Source organism: Budorcas taxicolor, chromosome 3, assembly GCF_023091745.1.
Source record: "Budorcas taxicolor isolate Tak-1 chromosome 3, Takin1.1, whole genome shotgun sequence".
Classification (NCBI taxonomy): Eukaryota; Metazoa; Chordata; class Mammalia; order Artiodactyla; family Bovidae; genus Budorcas; species Budorcas taxicolor.
In genome coordinates this window covers 92,186,844-92,199,377 of record NC_068912.1, presented here as the reverse complement: position 1 = coordinate 92,199,377, position 12,534 = coordinate 92,186,844, and positions in this window count along the sequence as shown.

The following is a 12,534-nucleotide window of genomic DNA, read 5'->3' as shown; positions in this document are numbered from 1 at the left end:
GCAGAGAGGATGTGCCCGCCCTGGGATTCCTGACTGGGACCTGGGGAGCCACATCTCTCTCTTGACTGGGACCCTGAGGACTCAGGGGAGCTTCCCAGGAGTCTGGGGACCTGGGGGGCAGGGGTCGGGAGGTAAGGACATTCGGGGCACACCCACACCTTTGCTCCTCATGTCACACCCCAGACTTCCTCTGCTGGGTCTGACTGAAAGCCACAGGTCAGCACAGTGTGAGTGAGTGTGTAAGATGCCAGAGGGGAAGGAGAAAGGGGCCGGAATGCAGAGAACTCAGGAGGAAGGCGGAAAGCTGAAAGCAGGGAGGCATGAGGAGGCAGGCCCCTGCAGAGCTGGGGCTGGTGGGGAGCTGGAATGGGGTCCTGGGATAGCAGAAGGGGACCCCTGGGGACTTGCTGGCTTCCCACACCCCTGGGAGCCACACACCAGCCCAAGGCTGGGACTTGGCCGAGAGGAGGAAGACACAGCCCCGCCTTCTCTCCCTGTGTCTCTGCTTTCTCTCACAGTCTTGCTGACCTGTCCTCCTTCCCAAAGGCTGAGTGCAAGGGCCACAGCCCAGGAATGACATCACAGAAGACCATATACACCAAGGATGAGGTTTCTGGGGAGACCCCGGACAAGGGTGTGACCTTCTCAGCCTCTGACTCCGTAGCTTCTGGGAGGAAAGTGGGGAGGGGGCCTAGATTGCCGCCCTTTGTGGGGACCATCCAGCTCTGGGCTCTTCCTGCCTGGGAGGGATACTGACCCACATTGTAGACAGGAAGCCAGGGCCCAGCCCGGACGGGGCCTGCCTGGAGCTGGGACTGTGCAGTGTGGGCACCCCCACTCCTGGGACACCCAGAGGTCTAGGGGACCAGGCAGAGAGTGCCCCCCACTCTGGGGGCTGCTCGCCCTCAGTGGTGCTGGGTCACTGCTGTTATGCTTGGTTTGGTGGAAAGAGTGACAGGTTTGGGTTTGAAACTCCCTGGATTTGGACCCATGTTTCCCATCTGACAGCCTGTGTAACTTTGGGCAAGTCACTTACTTCCCCACCCCCAACCACCGAGCCTCAGTTTCCACATGTGCCAAGGGGGTTCTAATCCTGCCCGACCTCCCTGGGCTGCTGTGAAGACCACACGTAAGATGCAAGAGGGCTTTGTAAACTGTGAAGTGCTGTGCACAGCAAGGGCAGCATGTTTCCCGGTGGATGAATGATAACTGGAGCCTCCAGGCCTTGAGCTGGGCACTGGGTTGAGCACTTTACATGGGTCTATTCTATTCTATTCATGTAAATTCATGCATTTCAACAAAGTTAAAAATCTTTATAACAACCTCACAAAGTATGAAGACTAAATGGCAACCCACTCCAGTAGTCTTGCCTGGAGAATCCCATGGGCGGAGGAGCCTGGTGGGCTACAGTCCATGGGTTGCAAAGAGTCGGACACGACTGAGCGACTTCACTTTCACTTTCAATCAGGGCTCAGAGAGAATTGCTTGTATTTGTTCACTTATTCAACAAGCATTTATTGAGCACCTACTAGGTGCTCGGCCAAGGCACCCTAGTTTGTGCACTTCATCCCACTAAATTCTCACAGTTCAGTGAGGAGGTATTAGTGTCCCCATTTCCAAACACCCCTTAGCAGGGCAGTATTGCTGTTTACTGTCTGTCTTGCCACCAGCACACGATCACCGGGAGTGGCAGAGATCTGTGTTTTTCAGCCCATTGCAGATTAAGTGCTCGGTAAACATCAGTTGAAGGGCTTCCCTGTAAAGAATCTGCTTGTAATGCAGGAAATGCGGGTTTGATCCCTGGGTCGGGAAGAGCCCCTATAGAAGAACATGGCAACCCACTCCAATATTCTTGCCTGGGAAATCCCATGGACAGAGGAGCCTGGTGGGCTACAGCCCATAAAGTCACAAAGCATCGGACACGACTGCAGTGACTGAGCACGTGTGCACATAAACGTGAGCTGAGACAAGAAAAGCAAGCCCTGCTAGCTCACACGTGGGGAAACTGAAGTTCAGAGAACTTGCCCAAGATGACTCAGCCAAGAAGTGGTGGTGCTGAGACTTCAGCTTACATCTGATGAGTTCAAAAGGCCGTTCTTACCGTGACACTGATTCTACCCACAAGGAAGGGCACTTGTAGGGAGGAAGAAGAGGTCTGAGCTCAATGCACACTGGGGACACAGGGCTGTAGATGCCTGGAATGGCAGAGCTGGGGGCCAAAGTTACTCTTGCCTTCTTTACTGGGAACCCTGGTCCCTCCTGCCTCCCACTGCCCAGCTGTGTTTCAAGTCCCTGGCCATCCTGGTCAGGGGAGCAGCCCTCCCTCATCAGGTCCTCCATCAAGAAAGGCGGCCAGCCAAGCTTCAGAGAGTCCAGCACAGGAGCTGCCAGGCTCAGCTTCCAAGGCCTCCTGGCTGTTCGCAGGCTAACTCAGGAGTTCAAGGTGAGAGGGAATGGCTCCAACTGGAGGAAGGGGTGGGAGCAGGGCCTTGGGCCATCAGAGCTGGGGAGGGGACTTCAAAGAGCAAGTTCAATCCCCTCATACCCATTTTCTGGCTGTGGAAACTGAGGTCCGAAAGACAGAAAGACAAGATAGAGCCCAGCTCTTGCTGAGTGTCCATTCTGTACCAGCCAGTGTGTCAAGCTCTTTCGCATTTGTTATAATGGCATCTGCTCCCAACCCCCTGCCCTAGAGACTGTGGACACCCCCAAAGTCAGGGTCCTCAAGGACCCAGCCTGCACACAGGTGGGTGTCCAGGAATGTTTGCTGAACACATGAATGAAGGAGTTAATTAGTGAAGTAGGAAGCATTTCGGAGAAGGCAATGGCATCCCACTCCAGTACTCTTGCCTGGAAAATCCCATGGACAGAGGAACCTGGAAGCCTGCAGTCCATGGAGTCGCTGAGGGTCGGACACGACTGAGTGACTTCACTTTCACTTTCATGCATTGGAGAAGGAAATGGCAACCCACTCCAGTGTTCTTGCCTGGAGAATCCCAGGGATGGGGGAGCCTGGTGGGCTGTCATCTCTGGGGTCGCACAGAGTCAGACACGACTGAAGCGACTTAGCAGCAGCAGCAGCAGGAAGCATTTTGCCATTGAGGAAATTGAGGGTCAGAAAGGGGGGAATTGACAACAGCCTCAAATGCAGCTGAAAAATGATCTCTGGATGCCAGGGACCTTGTAGAGCCCGTAGGGTGCAGGTGGGGCAGGTACCAGATGGCAGCAGACTGAGGAGTGATGGGAGACGAGGAAGGTTAAGGAGAGGGTGAAAACGTGAGTCAGAGAGACAGAGACCGAGAGATCGAGGGAGAGAGTATTCTCTGGACTAGGGGAGGCGAGGCAGGCTGCTGCTTTACTAACATGGGTGTGGTGGAAGGGTGCAGGGGACTTGGATAGGCTTCAGGTCTGGTTGGGTGGAGCCAGTAGGGACATTCTGGAGATTTTTCTGGAACCACTGAGCAGGTTACTTAGTAGAGACCCCCTCCTGCCCTCAGGAGAAAAGAAAGTAACTCTCAGAGACCTGACTGTGGGCCAAGCCCAGTGCTGGGTGCTGGGGCAATTCCTTTACTCCTCAAAGCAGCCCCGGGAGGAAACAAGATCCCATCTTCATTTTACAGAAGAGTAGTGGCTAACCCAAGATCATGTGGAACCCACCAGCTCATCCAACAAATGCCACTTCAACACTCCCTGTCTAGATGCTGTGCTGGTGTGCTGGTGGGCTGGTGGGGGCCGGCACACTACAGAGGCTGCCCTCAGGCCACATCACTTCCTCTGCCAGCTGTTCTACCCGGAGAGCATCCATTCCTTTGCCTATAAAACAGGAAAGCTCCAGCTGTCAAGATTGTGAGAATTAAGTGAGAGAGCCTAGTGGACACTGTTGATTGCCACTTCTGTCACCCCAGCCCAGCTGGAGGGACACACACTGGGCTTCCTGCATCTCCCTGCCTGAGGGCTGCCGGGCTGAGCCCACTCCCGGGAGGCCACAAGGGCTGGGAGCTGGTGCTCTGGGAACAAGCCTCAGCCCTTAGAGAGACACTAGGTGCTGGCAGATAAGCACCCCAGTTCCCTCGCCCCCAGGAGTGGATAGTGCTGAGTGCCTTCCGCAGTTGCTGGTGGGACCCCCAAGGATGGGCCCCAGCTGTGCAGGAGGAAGCCTGCCCGTTAACACTTGTGCTGGCTCTCCTCACCCTCCCTCGCCATGCTTCCCTAAGTGCCCTCCCATTAAACTTCTTGCACCCGCATCCTCATTCAGAGCCTGCTTTGGGGCAAACGCAGCCCGAAACAGATGACTAAAACTTGGCGCTCAGGAGACCTTCAGCAAGCGTTGCTTCCCTCCAGGCTCATTCTCACTTTTCCAGAATCGGACGTCTTCGAGAACACAGTCATGGCTCCAGTCGGACTGCCACTGGCCTGTCAGCATCATCCAGGAGCAGGTGCGGGCCAGGGCCTTGGGGTCGCGGGGAGCTGGAGGGGAGTCGGGGCCCTGGGCGTTAGGGCACCTATCACAGGCTGAGCCCCTTGGAAGCTCAGGACTACAGAATTGTACGTTATGTTCCTGGGTCCTTATGTTCCATGGTCTGTCCATCCCTCTGCTCCGACTCAGGGTCTGTGCTCAACACGTTAGGCTTTGAGCCCCAACTCTATATGTTCCCTGTTGCAAACACTCCCCACTGTCACCCCCCTCCTCTCCTCCCTCCAGGTGCCCCTGGGGGCAGCCAGGTTGCAGGTGACGTTCCCCTGGGTCCGGGCGCAGGAGCTGATGCAGGCTCACCTGCCCTGCAAGCTGGCTGGTGTGGCCTATGATCCGGCCCTATGTGCCAACCTGGCCGCCGTGCTGAGTGCCGAGATCCGGGGCCTGGTCAGGGCTGTCACCCTAACCCACTACAGGCTGGTGTGCTCCATCAGCACTGGGGGCAAGGGGCAGGTCAGTGTGGTGGTCTCCAGCAGGTGCCTGCAGGACCCACATGCAGACAGCTTTGCCACCCCTCTATGTGAACCCCATGCTCTTCTGCATGGCGCTGGTACACGCTATCTGTTTGGAGTGAGTCAAGCCAGGGTTCGATTCCTAGGTTGGGAAGATCCTCTGGAGAAGGGAATGGCAATCCACTTCAGTATTCTTGCCTGGAGAATCCCACGGACAGAGGAGCCTGGTGGGTTACAGTTCGTGGGGTTGCAGTCAGACATGACTGAGTGACTAACACACACACACACACACCGCGTGAACCCCACGCTCTTCTGGGTGGCGCTGGTGCACGCTATCTGTTTGGAGTGAGTCAAACAGATGAGGGGTCCAGGACTTGTGTAGGGCTCTGGACTCAAGCCTCACAGGGAAGACTCAGCCCCCAGCCCATCGGTCAGTGACCTGGGAAAGCAGACCCACCCATGCGAGGCAGGCCGCTTCCACAGCTCTTGGCTAAAAGAAAATGAGCACCGTGCCTCTACATGGCCCCTCCTCAGGCCACCCAGACCACACACACTGCTGATTCCTTTGCCTCTGGCTGGAATTATGTTAGCCATGTGCGGCTCCCGGAGGGCTGTACAGATCAGAAGCTCTGAGGGGCAGCTATCTATGTCTTTGATTAATAAAAAATGGGAAATAGATTAATAATGACTTAATACATGCAATTTGGGATCAAAATCTTCCAAAGCATGGGGAAAATAATAAAAAGGGGAGTTCCTGAAAGTGAAAAGTTTGAGAATAAGTGCTGTTGTCCAGAGGCCAGCATGAGCCAGGTGCTGCTGGGGAGGGCCTCTGGGAAGAAGAAAGGCAGGGGACTGGTTCTCACACCCGCTCTGGACCACGAGCTGTGCTTGGGAGTCACATGTGTTTCCCTCATCTTCACAAGGCCCTGGGAAACCACAGTACCATCCCCACTTTACAGGTGAGTAAACTGAGGCCCAGACAGGACAAGTTACTTGCCCTGGGTACTTGCAGAATCAGTAAGAGATCTGAACCTTGTTCTGCCTCACTTAAAAAGGAAAACAAACTACAGTAAAAAAAAAAAGGGGGGGGTGGGGCACGGGGAAAGAGTCCCAAACTGTGATGCCTGGAAAGTCACTCTGGTTTGAGTTTACGAGGAAAGGAGGGACAAGTGGAGGGGCGTGTAAGTGGGCACTGGGTACTGTTTACACTATTTACTGTTGTATCTAGACCAGGGCTTCCCTTGTGGCTCAGCTGGTAAAGAATCCGCCTGCAATGCAGGAGACCTGGGTTTGATCCCTGGGTTGGGAAGATCCCCTGGAGAAGGGAAAGGCTACCCACTCCAGTATTCTGGCATGAGAATTCCATGGGCTATATAGTCCATGGAGTCACAAAGAGCTGGACACGACTGAACGACTTTCGCTTTCACTTCACTTTCCCTGGGTCAAGAATATTCCCTCGAGAAGGAAATGGCCACCCACTCCAGAATTCTTGCCTGGTGAACCCCATGGACAGAGGAGCCTGGCAGGCTATAGTCCGTGAGGTCGCAAAAGAGTCGGACACGACTGAGTGACTCAACAACAACTAGACCGGGGCACAGGGTAGGTGCTCACAAGAGTTTCAGATCAAAGAATGAAAAGCTTGAAGGCATAGAAGGGCGCAGCTTACCCTGAGGTGGGAGAGAAGCAGTGAATGTTTTTAAGCCTCTAGTTTCTGAAGTACTTTGATGGCATATTTAATCTTATTTTTAAAAAGTTCTCTAATTATGGAAATATTTCAAACACAGAAAAAGGTAGAACATTAATAAAGCAGACAGCGGTGAACCCATCACCTAGATTTATCAGATGAACACCTTGCTGTATTCATTTCAAGTATTTTTCTAGTGAGGTGATAGAGATAAAAGTCCCCACTTCATCCAACCTCCTTCTCTTCTTTCTGTCAAGGGGTCACCACTATCCTTGAAACTGGTGAATCTCCTTCCTGAGCATTTGGTATTATTTTGTGCTTTAATTAAAAAAAAAAAGTTATTTGGCTGCACTGGGTCCTGGTTGCCACACACAGGATCTTCGCTCTTCGCTGCAGCATGGGAGACCTTTTCAGTTGTGCAACGCAGGATCTTTGGTTGTGGCATGTGGGATCTAGCTCCCTGATCAGGGAACGAACCCGGGCCCCCTGCGCTGGGACTTCAGAGCCGTAGCCACTGGACCACAGGGAAGTCCCTATTTTGTGTTTTTAAACTTTCCAAATATGGGCATCTTATTCTACCCTTCCTTTTGCAATTTGCTTTTCACTCTATTATGCCTTTAGAATTCAGCCATGTTGATACACATAAATCTAGATCCCTCGCTTCAACGGCTGTATGGTTTTCCACTGTACGCGTCTACAAAGCACACTTCATCTCCCCATTTTCTTACTGATGAACATATTTTCATTCTTGGTGGTTTCAAACAGTGCAGCAGTGGATAGCTTTATACACATCTCCTGTGCACCCACATCACGTACAACCTGTATAACAGTTGCAGCACATACCCCTGCATGGCCTTGGAGAATTGTTTAATGTCTCAGAAGCTTAGTTTCCTCATCAGTATCCTGGGGTAATTAAACAGCACACATTTGGTGATGACTGCATGCTTCAGTGTAGGTGAAAAGCATTTTGCAACCTGTACAGGACTCCACATGTTAGTAAGGTAATGCTCAAAATCCTTCAAGCCAGGCTTCAATAGTACATGAACCAAGAACTTCCAGATGTACAAGCCGGATTTAGAAAAGGCAGAGGAACCAGAGATCAAATGCCAGTATCCATTGGATCATAGAAAAAGTAAGGGAATTCCAGAAAAACAGCTACTTCTGCTTCACTGACTACACGAAAGCCTTTGACAGTGTAGATCACAACAAATTGTGGAAAATTCTTAAAGAGAAGGGAATACCAGACCACCTTACCTGCCTCTTGAGAAATCTATATGCAGGTCAAGAAACAACAGTTAGAACCAGACTTGGAACAACAGAATGGCTCCAAATTGGGAAAGGAGTATGTCAAGACTGTATATTGTCACCTTGCTTATTTAACTTATATGCAGAGTACATCATATGAAATGCTGGGCTGGATGAAGCACAAGCTGGACTCAAGATTGCTAGGAGAAATATCAACAATCTCAGATATGCAAATGATACCACTCTAATGGCAGAACTAAAGAGCCTCTGGATGAGGGTGAAAGAGGAGCATGAAATAGCTAGCTTAAAAATCACCATTCAAAAAACTAATATCATGGCATCCAATCCCATCACTTTATGGCAAATAGATGGAGAAAGTGGAAACGGTGACAAATTTTATTTTCTTGGGCTCCAAAATCACTGTAGATGGTGACTGCAGCCACAAAATTAAGACACTTACTCCTTGGAAGAAAAGCTATGACAAACCTAGACAGCATACTAAAAAGCAGAGACGTCATGGTGCCGACAAAGTCTGTATAGTCAAAGCTATGGTTTTTCTGGTAGTCATGTATGCATGTAAGAACTGGACCACAAAGAAGGCTGAGCACCAAAGAATTGACGCTTTTGAACTGTGGTGCTGGAGAAGACTCTTGAGAGTCACTTGGACTTCAAGAAGGTCAAACCAGCTAATCCTACAGGAAATCAATCCTGAATATTCACTGGAAGGACTGATGCTGAAGCTAAAGCTCCAATACTTTGGCCACCTGATGTGAAGAGCTGACTCATTGGAAAAGACCTTGATGCTGGGAAAGATCAAGGGCAGGAGGAGAAGGGGGCAACAGAGGATGAGATGGTTGGATGGCATCACCAACTCAATGGACATGAATTTGAGCAAACTCCAGGAGAGAGTGAAGGACTGAGAAGCCTGGTGTGCTGTAGTCCATGGGATCACAAAGAGTCGGACACGACTTAGGGACTGAACAACAGAGAACTCCATGAGTGTTCGCTGTTTATTATCCACATGTTTGATACCCAGGATGTACTGAGCACCCTTCCATCTGGGGACACAGGGAATAGGGACGGCTCCCAATGTGCTCACACGCAGAAGAGACAGTTTGATGCGTGCAGCACGAGAAAGCACAAGACTGCTCAGTGATCTAGGCCAGGGTGCAGAGGCAGGCACGGCTTCAGAGAGGCAGTGACACTAAACTCAGCCCCCTAAAGACAGAGGCAAAGTGAATGGAAGATGGGAGGATGGAAGGCTGGCTTGAGCAGAAGGAGCAGTAGATGCGAAGGGACTGAAGGGCGTAAGGGGACATAAGAGCTGGGCGTGGGGGAGTGGCAGCAAGATCAAATAAGCCCAGACAGGTAAGTAAATAAGTAAGTGAAAGTTGCTCAGTTGTGTCTGACTCTAAATTCTCCAGGCTAGAATACTGCAGTGGGTAGTCCTTCCCTTCTCCGGGGGATCTTCCCAACCCAGGGATCGAACCCAAGTCTCCCGAATTGCAGGTGGATTCTTTACCAGCTGAGCCATAAAGGAAACCCAAGAATATGAAGTGGGTAGCCTATCCCTTCTTCGGCAGACCTTCACAACCCAGGAATCAAACTGGGGCCTCCTGCATTGCAGGTGGATTCTTCACGGAGCTATCAGGGAAGCCCGGAGAGGTAAGCAGAGCCCAGACACCACACCCTGAGTAATAGGGAGCCACTGATGGATTTTAAGCAAGGGAGTGATAGATTCTGTGTGTTAGAAGCAGTCTAGGTAAGCTCTGGAGAGTGGCTGTAAACCACTATACCTCCACTCAGCAATGATGTCTCCTACACTTCAGGAGGTCCTCTCTGGTAGTCCAGAGGGTTAAGATACCACGATTCTAATACAGGGTGCATGGGTTTGATCCTTGGTCAGGGAACTAAGATCCCACATGCTACGCAGTGTGGGCAAAAATTTTAAAAAATTAAAAAAGGGCCTGGCTGCAGTGTGGAAGGGGTGTGGGGGAGAGGCAAGAGGCTGAAGGCCGAGGATGGGAGTGCTGCAGGGGTGCAGTGAAACACGATGAGGGCAGAGCCAAGGCGGCCACTGATTCTGCCCCATCACCCTGTGGCAGCATCACCAGCACAGATGGGAGGAGTGGGCCAGCCGACGGGCACCTCATCGTGATTCAAAGAGGTCTGTGCTTACACACCGCAGTGAGTCTTTGTATTGGGCTCACTTATCATCTTTCAAGGCACAGGACCCAGCCACCAGCTCTCAAGCTCCTGGATGATATGAGCCCTTCGGTATCATGGCAGCAAGGACGTGGCTGGGTCCTCACCAGGGTCCCAGGATAAGAAGCCCCACCAGCATCCAGACCACACAGATCCCATATGGAAGGAGGGGAAGGGGCAACATATCCTAACATAAGAGGGGCCGTTGGTTATCACTGGGTGGTAATATCTACACATCAGATACCTAACATGGGACAAAGACAAAGAACTGCCCAGGACCCTCACTCCTTAGGTGGGGACCCCTGACCATCCCTAACAACGGTGAGAGGCCTCCACCCTCAGCTCAGTGGTGTGTCTTAGCCTCCCCCAGGCTAGCCTAGAGCCAGCCATTCTCCCAGCGCTCTGTACTTCCCATTTGAGCATACTCATCTCTTTGAGAATTACAGCTTTAATTCCGTCTTCCTTGTCATACTGTAAGCTCCATGATGGAGCTTCCCAGGACTGCCCTCGCCTTGTTCACTGTTCTCCAACAAACAGAGTCTGGCTCCCAACTGGCCCTCCAGGAGTATTTGTGAGTAGTCTCAATAGGACACACCAACTAACAGGAAAAGGTGAATGAAGACGCCCCGACTGAGAGACCCTGAGAAAGGAAAAGTGCCTCACTCAAGGCACAGGAGAGGCAGTGAGGTCACAGTTCCTGTCTGGGACGCGGCTGCTCAGAGAAGGGCCTTCTCCTTACCCTAGGCTGAAAAGAGGCTTTGCAACAGACCAGGATTCCCTGAAGCTCAGTCCATGGAAGGCTGGTCTCAAAATGTTCTCTAGTTTAAAAATGCTGGGAAACCCTGGTTAAAACGAAAAATCTTTCTTCACCACTGGACTTTTCAGAACCTTTATTATGCTCACATGCTTACATGCACATAATTGCTGGCAAAGGCCACAGGCTGTATTCTCCACATCTACATGACCATGGAATGCTGTCTGTGAAACTTGGTTTGAAACCTTTGGCACCACCCCGCAATGGCCTGTCCTTATTTATTGAACACGGCACAGCACGGAGTTTTGTTGCAACTTTTTGGGCAGTATAGGAAAAACCTATTTCACAAATGAAAATGACTCCAAGCCCCAAGATATAAATGGGATAAAAACAGAACTGCTCTGGTTGGAGGGGGTCCTGGGGATCCCACCCAGCTTCCATTCCTTCACAGCAGCCATGCCAGGAACTATGCTATCCTACAGAGTCCAGTCTAAAAAAATCACTGGTACAGAATCTGTGGACAGGGCTGACATTATAAATCTGGCTTCTGATGCTGGCCCCGCAGTGAACTGTTTTATATTCGGCAGATCACATGGCCTCTCTGGGCCCTGATTTCCCCATTGATACAATGAATCTGATAGAAGAGATACTTTCTGGAGTTCTGAGCTTTAACCTCTGATATGATGAGGACTGGGCTTCCCAGGTGGGGCTAGTGGTAAAGAATTTGCCTGCCAATGTAGGTGGCATGGGTGGGTTCGAGCCCTGGGCTGGGAAGATCCCCTGGAGGAGGGTATGGCAACCCATTCTACTATTCTTGCCCAGAGAATTCCAGGGATAGAGGAGCCTGGGGGGCAAAGAGTCAGACAAGACTTAAGTGACTTAGCACGCACACACGCATGTGACGAAGACTGCGATTTTATGACTGCAAAATTCTAACTCTTCGATTTTATGGTCCTTTGATTCTGAGATTCCATGGCTTATTATTCCAATTCTGGGACTGCCTGTAGCCAGCTGGAGCTGGTGCAGCAGACGGAGCACAGGCTGCAAAAAAAGCAGAATTCATTATCTGCAGTGTGCTGCCCAGGAGCACTGGGTTCCCTGGGGAGGGCATGCCCCGTTCAGGATGGAGCGGGTGGCGTGTGGGGGGGACGGAACAGCAGCAGCTCAATGGGCAGAGCAGGGAGAGGGACCCAAGTCTCCCGACTCCTGCTCTATCTTTAGATCTCCATAGCAACCGTCACGAGGGTGCTGAGCTGCCTGCGCGGGCTGAGCTGGCTGCCTGCAGGAGGGAGGGGCATTAGCTTCCTTCCGTACCTCTTTTGCCAGGGAAAGGACTCTGGGCTGAGCTCTCGAGCCAGGAAAGGGAGACTGAGAGGGAAGCCCTTTGCAGCAGGAAAGGCCTGGGGCCAAAAGAAAGGTAGTCTAGGGCCCCACCTTGCTCTGAAATGTGGTCAGGTCAAAGAAGCCTTGACCTTCATTGTGTCAGGCTCACAGCACTAGAGGCCCAGACAGCAAGTTCTTCCTCCAGCCTCCCCTGCGGTCATTCCCTAAACAGTCAGTGAGCACCTCCTCTGAGCTGGCCTGGAGGCCACAAGAGATACACAGACTCCAGGGAAAGCAGGCTTTGGCTGAGGAATCAGGAAAGCCCCTCCCAGTCCTCCTTCTGCCAATTCCTACTCAGCCAGGACCTGGCTCCTTCCAGGAAGTCCTCCCTGACTGC